This window comes from Aedes aegypti, chromosome 1 (genome assembly GCF_002204515.2).
Source record: "Aedes aegypti strain LVP_AGWG chromosome 1, AaegL5.0 Primary Assembly, whole genome shotgun sequence".
Classification (NCBI taxonomy): Eukaryota; Metazoa; Arthropoda; class Insecta; order Diptera; family Culicidae; genus Aedes; species Aedes aegypti.
This window is the reverse complement of record NC_035107.1, coordinates 75,750,817-75,767,764: the sequence shown is the minus strand read 5'-3', so window position 1 is coordinate 75,767,764 and position 16,948 is coordinate 75,750,817. Positions and strand designations below refer to the sequence as shown.

Below are 16,948 nucleotides of genomic sequence, written 5' to 3'. Positions count from 1 at the left end.
TATGACCAAAAATGCAATTATGCACTTTCAGACCGCCATTTTGAATCTCGCCTTATTTTTGAGAAGGGCGTATCGGAAAATGCATGGCAAATCTTTAAAAAACTGTAACTCGAAAACGGTTTGTCCGATCGATTTGAGATCTTCTACAAAGTTGTAGGTATTGCTTAGGACTATATGGAGAAAAATATGCATGGTAAAAAAAGTTACAGATTATTTTTATTTCAAAAACAAAATTTTAAAATCGTTGTTCTCCAGAAACGCAGTTTCGATTTTTTTTTTATTTTTGGATATGTTTTAGGGGACAACTTATGTGATTTACTGCACAATGTTTCAAAACGGAAGAATTATGGACAAAAAAGTTATGATTTTTTTAAAAAATACAGATTTTGAAAAAAAATCGAAATAGAGGAAAACAATAATTTTTTATGTGATTATTTGAGAGTACAAAAAAATTGCTATCGAAAAGTACTTAAGTAAATTTTTTCTAGGTTGCATCAATTTCGAGAAATACTCATATTTATATAAAATTTTCAAATAAAAGAAAAATAGAATATTTCGTGTTTCTCCATTCCAGAAAAAAAATATTTTGATTGAGCGAATCGTAGCTTAATCGTTTATCGTTTGAACAAAACATTTATGCTTAAGTATTGAAAAAAGAGTGCACGGTAAAATATATAAACGATATTTTCAAATGAAAATTTGAAGGTAATAGTTCTTAAAAACCGCAACATTGATGTTTTTAATTTTTGGATATATTTTGCGGTTGTTATAGGTATTGTTTAGGACTATTTGGAAAAAAATAATGACAGATTTTTTTTAATGAAAAAATTAAAATTGATTTTCTATGAAAATGCATCTATGACTTTTATTATTTTTGGACATGTTTTAGGGGACAACTTATGTGATTTATTGCACAATGTTTCATAATGGAAGAATAATGGACAAAAAAGTTATAATTGTATAAAATATTACTAATTTTGAAAAAAAAATCGAAATAAAGGAAAACAATATTTTTTTATGTGTTAAACGTACTAATGGGTAGCAATCATCAATGAAAAAATGCGGTACAAAAACTTCCTATGTAGTATATAAGGTAAGTCTGAAACCGTGAGAGCATTAGTGTTGTATCAACAGTGATTGTTCAGTGATTGTAGGTGACGTTTATTTGCCTGTGAAATTGACGTGCTACGAAAGAAGATACAGCATTATATTGTGGATTAAGGAGGCGTTTTACAGAGGTATTTATTTTTGTTGTACATGAAGCTGTGCAAATATCATTTTTTCGCAATGAGTTATATCAGTTCAAGATGTATTACAGTGTTCAAACAAAGTTGTTCTAAACATTGTCGAAATCTTACGGAAGATAATATTCAGAAATTGATTTTGTTGGGATTTGCTGAACAGAATAAATTAAATAGTAAGCGTAAAATTTGTGATTCTTGTCGTTTAAAACTGTCTAATTGTACTCAACTAAAGTAGTAGCATGGAAAAGGGTCATGCGATGCCATAAGAGGGGCACTAAAACGTATGGCTACCAGAGCCAGTCTTGCCAAAGAACGTGAACATCCGATAAAAAATGCTAAGGAACTATATGATTGGCTCAAAATCGGAAAGAAGAGCAGCTTACACAAATCTTCTTTTGTTATTCAACTACTGAGGAATATGATATCATTGCACAAGAACTTAACCAACTATTTTCAAGTGCAAAAAACAGTTCAGGGCACTCAGAAATATCACTCGTTTATCCCTATCTCTGAAACACAAATTGAAGTTAGACAATTTTCGAACTGTGACGGTAACAAGAAAGTAGTTGATATAATTAAGAAATAAAATTGCAGTATATATATAAAAAAAAAAAACAAAATAAAAACAAACTTCTTCTCCATGGTTGTACGATCTTGCCGCGATGAGAGGGCTTTACCCATTAGCCGGGCTTAGCCCTGGGGACCAAGGGTACACCGTTGTGATAGAATCACATTTTTAATGCCACATTTAGATTTAGCGTGTATATCTCGGAAGTGATGCATCTCAGCTAAATTGTACTTGAGTATTTTTCGTTAGAAATTTTTCATATATAAAAATATATAGTTATTTTTCTGTACTCAAAAAAGCGCACCAAATATATCGTTTTACATATATTCGTTTTATTTATTTTTTTAAATAATTTATATTTTATCCAAAAATTTTCCGTTTTGAGGCATTGTGCAAGAAATTACAAACAATACGCTGCAAAACATATCCGAAAATTAAAAACATCAATTTTGCGGTTTTTAAGAACAATGAACTTCAAATTTTCATTTGAAAATTTCATTTATATTTTTTTACCGTGCATACTTTTTTAAATACTTTAGTATATAGGTTTTGATCAAACAATAAACAATTCAGCTACGATTCACTCAATCAAAATAAAATATTTCTGGAATGGAGAAACACGAAATATATTTCAAAAGGGCCTATTTTACTTTTTTTATTTGAAAATTTTATATAAATATGAGTATATCTCGAAATTGATGCAACCTAGAAAAAATTTACTTAAGTACTTTTCGATAGCAATTTTTCTGTACTTTCAAATAATCACATAAAAAATATTATTTTCCTATATTTCGATTTTTTTTTCAAAATCTGTGATTTAAAAAAAAAATCATAACTTTTTTGTCATTATTCTTCCATTTTGAAACATTGTGCAATAAATCACATAAGTTGTCCCCTAAAACATATCCAAAAATAAAAAATAATCAAAACTGCGTTTCTGGAGAAAATCGATTTTAAAATATTGTTTTAGAAATAAAAAATAATCTGTAACTTTTTTTTACCGTGTATATTTTTCTCCATATAGTCCTAAGCAATACCTACAACTTTGTAGAAGATCTCAAATCTATCGGACAATCCGTTTTCGAGTTACAGTTTTTTAAAGATTTGCTATGCATTTTCCGATACGCCCTTCTCAAAAATAAGGCGAGGTTCAAAATGGCGGTCTGAAGGTGCAAAATGGCATTTTTGGTCATAAAGAATCTGTATGCAAATTTTCAGGCGATTCAAAAAATACAAAAATTAAATTTAAAAAAAAAAATTCGTCATGTTCGGTGGAATTGCTATCTTCCGGTAATGCAGCCTCGAGTGCTGCGCGTACGCAGTTTCGACAGTTACCGGGACAACCGTCGGTACCGTACGACGGAGAGTTTTGGGTTCAGTTTAGATAGTGGTCAGAGTCTATGTTAGCACCACGTCGATAATGTCGGAGAAGTGCCTTCCATCATCCAGAACGTGGTCGATTTGTGATTCTGTGAGCTGCGGTGATCTCCAGGTGCAACGGTATAGAAGGCTGTGCTGTAAGTAGGAGGTACGAATGGCCATATTCTTGGAGGCGGCGAAATCAATTAGTCGTAGGCCGTTTTCGTTCGTCAGCCGGTGGGTGCTGAACTTTCTATTAGTTGGTCTGAATTCCTCCTCCTGGCCAACCAGAGCGTTTAGATCTCCTATGACGATTTTGACGTCGTGGCTTGAGCGGCTGTCGTACTCGCGTTTTACGCGCCACCCGATTACGCGCCTCTGCATATCACCCATCACTATAGAAATTGTTCCCAGCTCGTGTGGGTTGCCGCAGCTCTGGTAGATAGTTTTTTTTTTGTTTTTTACAAGGGGGAAATCTGCAAACAGATCCCCTGAGAAGGTAACTTGGGGAATGCGGGGATGACGCACCAACGACGACCCGCTAAAACCAGCCTATGCACTGGTGAACAGTGCATCGACATTACCCTTGGCCTCAGACCATTATCTCCCAGGAACCACCTTACGGTATTTCTTCGGAGAGCGGCGTGCCATAGGCGCTGCAATTCTAACATAATGTGAGTGACAGACGTAGTTACTGCATTCCAGCACTCGGCATCTGTAGACATTCTCTCTATTATATTGTCGGGGTACGTGTCCCCTCCGCATGTAGTGAGCATGCGACCTCTCACAACAATGAAACGGGGGCAATCGAACATGCTCCGTTGTTTCCTCCACACCAGCCCAATTGGGGCACGCATGAGATTATGAGTGCCTGAACCTACTGTCTATAGCAACCATGTCCTGCTGACAGAAACTGCGTCAGGAGGAAGTTCACTTCCCCATGGTTTCTTCCCTACCAATCTGACACATTTGGGACTAGACGATGGGTCCATCTACCCTTAGTGGAGTTATCCTATTCCTGCTGCCAGCTTCTGAGCGTTTCCTCTTTACACGTGTCGCGAACTCCTCTGGTACCCCTTTGATTGAAGCATTGAACATCTTCCTTGATGATGAGCCCGATGGGCGTCATCCCGGATATGATGCATACAGCCTCTTCAGATACCGTCCGGTATGCACTTGTTACTCTTAAGCACATTATCCTGTACGTGTTTTCCAACCGCCTTGAGTTTGTGCTCGTTCTAAGCGCTTTTGACCAGATTGGTGCTCCATACCTTAGTATGGATAGCACCACGCTTGCCAGTAGCTTGCGTTTGCTGGCAATTACAGCAGAGACATCATCCTCGAAAGCGCCGCTATAGCCGTTGATGCCCTTTTACAGGCATATTCAACGTGGCTAGCGAAGCTGAGCTTGTCATCGATCATTGCCTTAGGGATCGCTTGGTGCAATCACCTACCGAGATGAGCGCCCGTTGCTAGGACTTGCGGTTGTTGACCACCACCACATCAGTCTTGTGACGGGCCAGTCCTAGTTTCCTAGACTTCATCCATTCCTCAAATATGGAAATAGAGTACGCTGCTGTCAACTCTACTTCCACCATAGATTCACCATAGACCTCTAGGGTGATATCGTCGGCGAAGCCTACAATCTTAATACCCGTTGGAAGGGGCAGCCTCAGTACGTCATCGTACATCGCATTCCATAACAGCGGGCCCAGGATTGAAGCTTGAGGTACTCCCGCGGTAATTCGAACACTTTTCTGCCCCTCCTCTGTGTCATACAGTAGAATCCTACCATCAAAATAGCTTTCAGGAAGCTTACACAACTGCACCGGTACCTTGAGGCGGGGAAGCGCGTGTGCTATTGCTTCCCAGGTTGCGCTGTTGAACGCATTCTTCACATCCAGAGTGACAACCGCGCAGTAACGGATGCCGCTCCTTTTATGCTCGATTGCCACCTCAGCTGTCTGAACGACCGACTGGATGGCGTCCAGAATAAATTTACCTTTTCTGAATACAAACTGGATGTTGGACAGGCCGTCCGCATTCTCCGTATACGGTACTAGCCAGTTGATAACCAACCTCTCCAACAACTTGCCCGTCGTGTCTAGTAGACAGATAGGTCTATACGCCGACGGGTCACCGGGCGGTTTCCCCACCTTTGGTAGTAGCACCAATTTCTGTCGCTTCCATACATTCCTTGATGAATGTAGCGTTGCGTCGTGGTTCTGAACATGTCTGGATCCGCGTTCACTGCCGCTTTTAAAGCAACATTCAGGATACCATCGGGTCCCGGTGCCTTGTTTTACGCGAATGACTTCACGACTTCTGCCAGCTCTTCATTCGTCACTCTCTCCACTTCTTCTTTTTCATCTGCCGCATACGGCGCTGGGGGCCATGGGCTTATGGGATGGTGCGGGAAGAGTTGTAGCTTGGGACGCTACGGCACCTTTGGTCTTAGCCATTTCCACTCTGTAGGCGTCACCCCATGGACTCGAGTTGGCACTCTCGCATAGACGATCAAAGCATGCCCGTTTTCGAGGCTTGATTTCCTTTTTGAGAGCCAACTTTGCCTCTATGAATGCTGCACCGCGTTCTTCTCTTGGTGCTTCTGTGCGTGTGCGTTGCATTCTTCGTCTAGCCCGAAGGCAGATTGCTCGAAGATTTGCAATTGATTCGCACCACCAGTACACAGGTGGCCTGTTCTCTCTATGAGCTGTTCTAGGCATGGAAGCATCACACGCTCGTGATATCACAGCAACTAGCTCTTCACCGTTTAGGTCCAGAGTGTTCCGTTCACGCCTCTGGGCTTCAATGAATACTTCGCCGTCGAAGCTGGCCTCTTTGATTGGTGCAGCGGCTACCCCACTCCACTGTCCATGCAATAAAGCCGCCAGCTATCACTACTGGCTATCGATTAGCTAGTTCGGCTATCATCCTGTCGACCATGTGGGGGAATTCCTCAATCGACCACCTTGGGGGCGCGTAACAACTGCAATAGAACACGCCGTTGATTTTTGCTATCGCAAAACCGTCATTTGAGCTAGAGACTACTTCTTGGATAGGGTATCGTCCTGTCGTCCCTATAGCTGCTAGCTTTTTTTTCATGCAACTAGGAGTTTAAAAAACTTCATAGACTGGCCTGTATATGTTCATGTTCATGCCAGTGTAATTTTTGGCGCGGTGTGGGATCCACAAAGTGCCTTCCCCACTAAAAACACTCTCCTAGGTTTAGTACCATAACCCTCCGGAACCACCTTCCAGTATTACTTCGGAGGCGAGGCTAACGTGCTGAGCGCACCTCTTCAATTTGTTACTCTACATGCTCAGCCCTTCGGCTCCTGTTAGCAGTTTTAAAACCGTTCAACGTTGTGCCCCATGCTGAGCCCTTCGGCTCCTCACGTTAGTAATTTGTTAGTACCTATTTTCGCCCATTGGCGACCCGTCAATTTGTTAGTACCTACATGCAACATTCTGAGCCCTTCGGCTCCAGTTTGTACACTACTCTGCACTCATTCAGAGCGCGTGCTCATACAGTTACGACCACCTTCTCCTTTTCTTTGTTCAGCTGGTAGGATGCCGAGGTCGGTCCAATGATTCCGGTTGAGCATAACTTCCGGTTCGTAGGCGCCTCGACTACCCATTACCAGCGTCCCGACGTACTTTACTCGACTAGTCCCCGACGGTGGACCTAGTCTACATCGACGAAGAATTCCCCGGCGGTGAAAATTCTCCCGAGACCGATTCTTCTTTTTCTACGTTTCGAGCCGACCGGAAGGGTGCCGAAGTCAGTCCAGCGATTCCGGTGGAGCCTAGCTTTCGGTTCACTGGTGCCCCGACGACCCTAAAACCGGCGCTATGACACGTCTACTCAACTAGTCCCCGGCGGTGGACCTAGCCTACACCGACGAAGAATTCCCCGGCGATGGAAGTTCTCCCGAGACCGATTCTCCTGCTGCTGTTGCTGCTACTGCTGATCTTCACTTTTTTACGGGACGACCGGTAGGGTGCCGAAGTCAGTCCAGCGATTCCGGTGAAGCCTATCGTCCGGTACACTGGTGCTCCTACGACCCGGGACCGGTGCAACGCCACGTCTACTCAGCTAGTTCCCGGCGGTGATTCTAGCCTACTCCGTCAGAGAGTTCCCCGCCAAAGGAATATCTCCCGAAACCGAGTAGCCATTCTTCCTTTTCATGCGTTCACTCTAGCTAGCAGATCGTTGGTCGCTACGCCACTACCTCTGAAGCTCGGACATTATTCTCGATACCGTGCTATCGACAGCGTTCCAGATGCCTTCTTCTCGGCACATCTCTTCGACAACGTTATCGACAGTGACTCCTCGCATGTCCCTCTTCACTTCTTCGAGCCTACGACATTCGAAGACTACATGCTCCGGTGTTTCTAGATGGGCATCATGCCAGCGATAACGCATACTGCCTCCGATGAAATCGTCCTATAGGCGCTCGCTACTCGTATGGCCATGAGTCAGAATGTGCTGTTCAACATCCTCCGATTACGCTTGGTTTTTACCGCTGCGGCCCAGACTGGGACTCCATACCTGAGAATAGAGACCGCTACACTCGCTAGGAGACGCCTTTTACTACTTCTCGGTCCTCCGACGTTCGGCATGATCCTCGCTATCGAGTTGACCGCCTTCGACGCCTTTTCGCAGGCGTAGTCTACGTGAGCGTTGAAGTTTAGACGGTCATCTACCATCATCCCCAGATGCTTCAAAGCACGTTTTGATGAAATGTCTTGTCTACCGATGTTGATTTCAACCCTCTGAACAGCTTTGAGGTTGCTAACCAGCACTAGCTCCGTCTTATGATGAGCCAGCTGCAGTTTTGCTCCAGTCATCCACGCTTCAACCGTGTCAATCGCTTCCGTCGTCAGCATTTTGACCTCTTCCAACGTCTCGCCAGTCACCGTTAGAACGACATCATCTGCGAATCCAACGATTTCCACTCCGTTAGGTAGCTCCAGCATTAATACTCCATCGTACATCGCGTTCCAAAGCGTTGGACCAAGGATTGAGCCTTGTGGCACTCCTGCCGTGATCCTGATCGACTATTGACCCAACTCCGTTTCATATACCAGGACTCTGTTTTGGAAATAGCTTTTTAGCATACTGCACAAGTAGCCAGGAACTCGCATTCTATGCAGTGCTAAGGCTATAGCCACCCAGCTGGCGCTGTTGAAAGCATTTTTGACATCAATCGTCACTACGGCGCAGAACCGATTGCCTCTCCTCTTCTGTTTGGATGCCTTCTCCGCATTCTGCACAACTGTCCGGATTGCATCCACCGTCGAGACCCCTTTCCGGAATCCGAATTGTCATTTCGATAAGCCACTCTCGCTCTCTGTGCATTGTGTCAGCCTGTTAAGGATGATCCTTTCCAGGAGCTTACCAAGTGTGTCCAGCAAACATATAGGTCTATACGATGCTGGGTCCTCTGGTGGCTTCCCTGGTTTTGGCACCAACACCAGCTTCTGAACCTTCCAACTGTCTGGGAAACAGCCTTCATTCAAGAGTTTCTGCAGCGTCGTCCTGAACAAGTCCGAGAACGCCAATATCGCGGTTTTTAATGCTACATTGGAGATCCCATCCGGACCAGGAGCTTTCTTCACCTTCAGACCCTTCGCCACTGCTAGTAGCTCTACATTAGAGATTCGCACACCTCGGGGTTCTTCTTCCTCGTCTTCGTATGGCGTAGGCGGCCACACTGTTGGGTCATGATGCGGAAACAGACCTTCCACGATAATCCTCAACTTGTCTGGAGATGTTTCGACTGGTGTCGCCGGACCCTTAAACTTCGCCATCACAATACGGTAGGCGTTGCCCCAAGGGTTTTCTTCGGCTTCTCGACATAGCTCCTTGTAACAGCTGGACTTGCTTCGCTTAATCTCTTGTTTGAAAGCAGCTCTAGCTTCACGGAAAGCGATTCTCCGTTCCTCTCTCTCTCTCTACTTCGGTTCTTGCTCTCTGGACGCGTCTTCTGGCTCGGAAGCATGTAGCACGGAGGGTACTAAGCGTCTCATTCCACCAGTACGCTGGGCGCCTTCGGTTCCTAGGCTCCAACTTTCTCGGCATCGATGCATCACAAGCCGTTGCTACCACTTCTGTCAACTCTTCTGCGTCAAGTTTCGCCCTGCTGTATGTTCTAAGAGACTCAATAAACACCTCCTTGTCGAAGTCCTTTGTCTTCCACTTCCGCTCGTATGTCCTCATTCTCATCGGCGCTGGGGAGATTCACCGGCCGATGCTGTAGAGAATCGCCTGGTGATCCACTGTGGGAATATAGCTGCTAGCTATTGAGACCTATCCGCCACCCAGTTCCCGTTGTTGGCTGGTATAAGTATGGTATGGATCCGATAGTAACACCACGTCAGTCTTGGTTTCCGAGACTGATTGCCAAAGCAACTGCTGGGCTGCATCACAGTGATTTAAATTTAACTGTGTTACTTCTGTTTCGGCTGCTTTGATATTCCGCTTGTGCCCGGACATTTGGGTCCGCCCGTCAAGTGTCCGTTGTCTGCTCTGTCGACACATATTAGGCACTTGGTGATTTGCTTACAATCGCTTGCCCTATGGCCTTCGGTGCCGCATTTTCTGCACATCTTACTTTTGTCGGGACCATTGCGATTCCACGACTTATGGCCCTTCCCGAAACACTTGAAGCAAACTTCAGGAGGCTCCTTAATTTATCGGTTGGCAGCTATTACATATTTTCCGACAGTCTTAGCTCTATTGAAGCTTTAAAATCAATAAAACCACAAAATGCAACATATTTTATTATTGAAATAAGAAAACTATTGAATACATTAACAATGCGCTCTTTCAGCATCACTTTCATATGGATACCATCGCATTGCCTCATCAATGGTAATGAAAAGGCAGATATTTTAGCCAAAAAAGGTGCCATAGTAGGTGAAATTTTTGAAAGAAAAATTGATTTTAGGGAGTTTTTTCAAACATGTCGCCGGAAAGCAATTGCTGAATGGCAAAGATCTTGGGATGAAGGATCTATGGGACGTTACTTATACGTCAAAATATCAAAAAAATCATGGTTTAAAGATTATAATCTGACTAGGGACTTTATTAAGGTTATTTCTAGACTAATGTCGAATCATTATAGATCTAAGGCTCACCTTAAGCGTATTGGTTTAAGTGATACTAATCATTGTGACTGTGGTGAAGGATTTGAAGATATAGAACACGTTGTTTGGGTTTGTTCTAAATATGAAGTAAAAAGACAAGAATTGATTGATTCCCTTCCTGTTTTATGGAAACCACCCAACGCAACAGTCCGCGATGCTCTGTTTTCTCGCAATCCCAATTTCCTAAATCCTATATATAAATTTCTAAAAGCTATTGACTTTCCTATCTAATTATTGTCTTTAACAGTGAATTACTATTACCTGCGACTTGAGTGATTGACGGATGTCTTAAGCCACATATCAAACCGATTCCGTTTCCTCAAATTTTCCTCAAGCCACCATTTTGAACTGCACGACGCCTCCAATAATACCATTGAGCTGATCATCACCATCTCATCTGAGCAACTTCACAAATCCATTGAGAAGATGGAGTGACAAGAGAACCGTCCTACGATGCATCCCAAGCCCCGAGTTTAGAACTTCTAACTTGTCGTGAAAGTATGACAAGATGTAGAAGCTAAACAAAATTATTACAAACATTGTATATAACGTTATTGAATCGGCCCCTAATACTTTATGGTAAGGGCCTAAATAAAGATAGGTTTGAGGGTTTTATGCCTATAGGAGAAGAGATTTTTTTTTCACTCCTACAGGCTTTCCCTCATTCCAAAAAAAAAAAAAAACTTCAGGAGGCTGTTGTATGCTTAGCGGCAAACCGACCTAAGACCTAAATCTTGAGCGATTACACATTCCGGACGCTAAATTTGCAGCAGCTTGATGATCAAGAGCTCTGTGGCACAGGTAACGAGGAGCTGAGCAGGTTCGGTGGATCTCTTACTAGATCGAAAGCGAAAATAGAATGAAACCGAATTCAACGACGAAGGCATGCTTTATACCCTTAGAATAGCAGATGATGCTCCTCCTTTTCGTATTCTTCGCTTTCTAATCAAGGAAATAGGCTATATGAAACTGATGTCTTGGCAAGGGATGTACAAGATGAGCATTATGCTGTTATTGCATCCTGACGGCACTGCAGCAGCGTCCTCGGAAACATCCTCAAATTGCCGTATTGTCAATTATTCGTAGTAAATCTGATATTGTATGATGCCACGAGAAGAATTAAGAGATTATAGCAAGTATGTGGCAAATATATTAGGAAATATTGCACAAATAACTCTTTAGAACAGATTTGTTGGCCCTGAAAAGGGCCGATTGAATTGTTGAATTCGAATAACACGGACAAATTTTGACGACGCACAAGTTGAATCCTCTTCGCCCGAGGAGGTTTGCGGTGGCGGCTTCTTCGGGGTCTTCTTCATCGCGGCATCTTCTCACGGACGGTCGACGGTCAGTTTGATTTGAGCAAGGCAAGACGCACGGGGGGTCCTTCGCTATCGATGTCTGTGCCTGAGAAGCATGCCCGGTCAGAGCAAGCCGATCTGTTGCCTGCTGAGATCCAAACGGAGAGTGAAAAGCAATTGGCGTCAACTTTTCTCTAGCACCCCTATTTGTAGATTTGCTTGAAATCAACGTTCTCTTTTGAAACAGTTATTTAAACTATTTTGACAGGTGTGTGGGATTCAGTAAGTAAACAACATGAACTTTTGAAGCCTTGTCTATTGATTTAGGTGCTAATCAATTTCGTTAAGCCAGCAAAAAGTAATAAACGCTTAAAATATTTCATGCCAACGTAACGCTCTTGGTTTTGAAATCCCAATTCCACTCTTGTATGGAGAAGAAAGACGTAGTCCTACGTCAAGAATCTACCGTAGGAATTGCATTGCGAATTATTCTATGAGCGATGTTTGGCAATAAAATCACAAATGATAAAAAATTGGACTTATTGCGAGTCATTGTCTTCAAGCCAGTTTGATGAGCGAGAGCTGTAGGTTTACTTTCGTTATTATCCGATGAATGGAAACAATCTAACAAAACCTCGAGTTTCCGAAGGCACAAATCTTTAAACCTAACAACCGTTCGTTTTGAAATTTTGAGCGATTGCTTGCTTGCTGGTGGTGATTATTTGGTTTTTTTTAGCGCAGAATGTTAATTGGCTCTCTAAATGTGTGCTGTTGAAAGTTCAAGGTCTAGCTTCGTCAAGCACCTCATGCTCATTAATAACAACGAATTTGAATTTCAATTCGCCCGCTGGATAGTAGGGTGCGGCAAGTTTAAATTGATCACAAGATGGATAGAATCGCAAGCGAGCGACGAGAGAAATGAATAGAAGTTGAAAATTTGTTTTTAACAGAGGGCCATATGTGTGAACAACACAATCGAAACGACAAATCGTTGCCTAACGTCCTGGTCTTGAACGGCTAGATGTTGTAGTGTTGGTCACTACTAACACTAGACAGGCAATAAATTTGTCGCCTCGACCTGTTAACTATATTGTTCGGCGTATGTAACAGTTCTATCGATCGATTTGTCGTTTCGATTGTGTTGTTCACACATATGGCCCTCTGTTAAAAACAAATTTTCAACTTCTATTCATTTCTCTCGTCGCTCGCTTGCGATCCTATCCATCTTGTCATTTCATTACTTTCGTTACTCCCTTTCACTCTGAGTATAGATATTGTATTCACCGAAAAAAGCCAATGAATTTTAATAATAATAAAGTCATGCGGTGATTAAACCTTATAAATGTAGAATATAATTGGCAAAGAAATCTAACTTCAGTTCGAATGATCACTTGGGCAAATTAGGGGTATGCGATATTAGACGCGAAAAAATCCAATAAGTAACGTCAATTTCGTATCAATCTCCGAAAATATGCCAACGATCGATAGAACTGTTACATACGCCGAACAATATAGTTAACAGGTCGAGGCGACAAATTTATTGCCTGTCTAGTGTTAGTAGTGACCAACACTACAACATCTAGCCGTTCAAGACCAGGACGTTAGGCAACGATTTGTCGTTTCGATTGTGTTGTTCACACATATTTAATATTTGGAATCAGTTGAGTGCTCATGAAGTTATGGTCAAACAAAGTTTATTTTCATAGTAAAATTCACCTGCCTCTAAACCTTATTATATTAGGCATAAGCCTTGAGGTTTGTCTTTATACGTGCTTCGAATTGAGAAGAGCACACGAATTTGTGGTTTCAGGAACTTTTGAAAAATAAGCCGCGCCCTATCGGATGGCCACGGACTTCTTGAACTACTTAAGTGCGGTTCTCCATTGCTGTGTCAGTCTTCAACTGTTCACTATTTCGACCTGCAATGGATCGCTTCCGAACAGCCTTTTGTAGTGTTTTGCTGTTAACAGCAAGTTCCGTCTTTTGTACCGCAAACCTTATGGGTAGTTCTGGGTTCGACTTTGAATTACCGGAAGTGAGAGTAGAATCTCCACTACCAGTAAGCACGTCGAGCATTCAAACGCTGGAACAGCTGAGAAATTCCCAGCATATCTACGGTTCTTGTGATGAGGTTCCATCGAATTCGTCCGGGGTGTACAGAATATACGCCAATCTGGACGAAACTGCTGTAGTTTACTGTGACCAAGAGTACGAAGGCGGTGGTTGGACGGTGGTCATGAACCGGTTTGATGGGTCCGTCTGTTTTGATCGCCCTAGGGAACAAATATCTTGGAGGTTTTGGAAGATTCGATAGCGGAGAATTTATGATGGGACTGAACCTACTTTATCTGCTGACAAATCTGGCACCGCACGAAATGGTTGTTCTGTTCGAAGACTTTAGCGGTGCATCTATGAAGAGCAGAGCGGATCGGTTTATATTAAATGAAGGACAAAGAATATCAACAGATTCAGGTTTAAACCTAGAAGATTTTTCGAGCGAATGGAGCGACAATAAAGATCCTAACAACACTATAAGATTGTGAGTATAACATATGCTAGAAAAAAAACTATTATTATTTTCTGTTCAATTTCCAGCAATCTGTTTGGATACTATAGAAAAGGAAATGTAAATGCAGGACCATCTGATATGCGATGGGCGGATTCAAACAACAACCAATTCTATTTAAAATCTTGCAGAATTATGATAAGGAAAACAAAAACTTCTTAACTGTGATAGGGATTGTGCAAAATAATGGTAAAAATAAAAGTCTCCCTGAAAGTATGTATTGGAATGTATTTAGTACAAAAAATATTGTTATTTTTATTACCATGAGCTCCTTCTAACAGTTGTTAGCTCAGCGCTATTTTCAACTTGCATGATAAATTGTGACACGTTTCACGTTCTGCATAGGCTCGCAAAAAATAATTGTGTCATAAATCTAATTACCATCGGTTAGTTACAACTTTAAGTATTATTACAAGCTGCTAACGATAAACAGGTATTTTGTTTTCATTCCATATGTCTATGGTCTAACTTACCCCAAAATATCTTAATACCCGGGATAAGTGGGACCTATCAAAACAAGCACCAGAATTAAAACTTTTCCTATACGTTTCAAATATTATTAGGAAGTAGCATTGAAACATTCAAACGAATGATTTTATCCAAAGAAAATCAATCTTATACTACATAATTGCTCAAAAAAGAGAAAAATTGAAAAGATTTTTGATTTTTTTTTTCAATTTTTTGAATTACGAATTTATAATTAAGCGAGTATAGAAATAAAATTAAAAAAATAGATCATGAGAACGATTACTTTTCTATTTTTATTAAACTTTAATTGCTATTTCTACCAAATTCAGTAGTTGCGGAAAACAATTCCATCCCATTAAGTGGTTTTCCGCCATGAATAACAATAATAACAGAACATATTCAAAAATTCGTCAATTATTGGAAGTATACTAGCTGCATTTCGATTGATAACTTGTAAATGATATATTTTGAACATGATTTATAGCTCTTTACGCTTTTTGCGAGAAATTTTCAGTTAAAATTAAATGCGATGTGACATATTATAAATTTAAGGGTTTCTTCCTAAAACGTTACGTATTTTATGGTTGATCCCTTATGTACATCAAATATGTACTCAGAATAAAATGTCTATGATTTATCAATCCTATTATTTCAACGGTTGACTTACTGATGTGGTTTTACGCACAAAACTGGATGTATCCTACTTGCCCCGTTTAGCAAGGCAACTGCGTCTAATAACTCATTGTACATTTTTCTTCAAAGGTTTTCACAATTTCGAAATTATTCGATCAAATTCATGCACACACCAGCAAACATGTTGCCAAAGTGTGACCGTGTCGTTGGATTTGCAAAATATTGACATTTGAAAATTAATCTGAACAATTAGTTTGAACTATCGTTTTTTTATGTCCCACTTGCCCCGGGGTACCATAACTGCTTTGTTATTCAAGCATTCTTGTAGAACTGACCACCTTTCCATGAAATCGCTTAGAGGTTCCGCGAAATCGAATTATGAGAAATGGACTTCTTTAAAAAAAAATATGGTATTTTGATAACTATCAGCATCTTGACATCCATGACAAATCTATTTTGTGTTATTTTTTGTCAACATTCAGCCTAAATATTTACACGTGTTTTGAAGCCAAAACTAAGATCGTCGAAATTTAACACATGTTTCTGGGTTAGAGAGGCTTTGACTGACAGAGGAATTAAAGTTTGAAATGCTTGAAATAAGTTCTTGAAAATTGCTGCAGAAAGTCAGAAACAAATGTCTGTGGTAATCCAAGAATTCCTGTTTTTTCCCTCTGACGGGTTTGGTGGTCTAGTAGCTACCGCATTTGCTTACTAACAAAAATATCATGGGTTCAATTCCAGGCCTTTCCCTTCCCTTGTACTTTGCAGTTGTAGCTCTCACTTGCTTCTATTTTCCACTCTTCTCGTGCATAGCAATCGCTAGAACCAGAAACGAAAAATCGCTCGCGTCACGAAAAGTGGTTAGATTTTGACTGTTAATAACTTACTAACGCCCAGATAGATTTTCAAGACTCTTGCACCAATCGATTGGAAATCTTTCTACGAATCTACTCTAATAATGAAAACTATCGATTTTCATGACTAAACTATTGAAAAAATGGGATATATCGAGGTATGTCTTATTTTTCATAGAAAAACACATTTTTCTTGTGTATTCCTGACACAGACATCATTGCGAGATATCTTTTTTTTTTCTGTTTGGAACATAAACCACTGCGACCAATATTTGATCTATTGTAGTATATCCCGTGTCCTTTGTGTAGTGCATGTCGTTTTACTTTGTCACTATCGAGAAGTGATAAAGCATTCGGTTTTATTACAGTTGTAATTCCTAACTTGATCACAGGAAAGGATTTTAACTGAAAGGTTCCTACACTTCGAAGAGTGTGGAGCACACAGGCGCGCCCCTTTATCAGGCAAAATCGGATCCCTCGATAAAGCCAAGAAATTACACCGATATTGTCCATGCATCAGAATCCTAGTCCTTACTTCTTCAAACTAGAGGACGAAATAAATAAAAGATTAGAAAACAAATTGTTGAATTCGACTCATTTTTTTCCTTGTCTCAAGATCATTCTCGGCAACTGGGAAAACCGAGACTTGTCACTTTCAACAAGGTTTAAAATGTAACAAGGACTGAAAGTGTTCCTTTGATTACTATAACATCCTGTTCTCTTCGTTTGAAGCAGTCAGGACTAGGGTTCACTGGTAGATCTTTACCCCATAACGCACCACGAAAAGGTGATCTACCCGC

The 16,948-nt window shown here is 41.2% G+C and overlaps 1 protein-coding gene and 1 long non-coding RNA gene across 2 annotated transcripts in view; both read left to right on the top strand.

Annotated features, from left to right (window-relative positions):
* LOC5574754 overlaps nucleotides 1–16,948 on the top strand; it is a 106,844-nt gene that overhangs the window by 52,664 nt on the left and 37,232 nt on the right. The gene's annotated exons all lie outside the window — the stretch shown is intronic.
* LOC5574756 lies at nucleotides 13,507–14,423 on the top strand. Its single transcript, XR_002499436.1, has 2 exons — nucleotides 13,507–14,166; nucleotides 14,223–14,423. It is a non-coding gene; the product is annotated as an uncharacterized LOC5574756 (long non-coding RNA).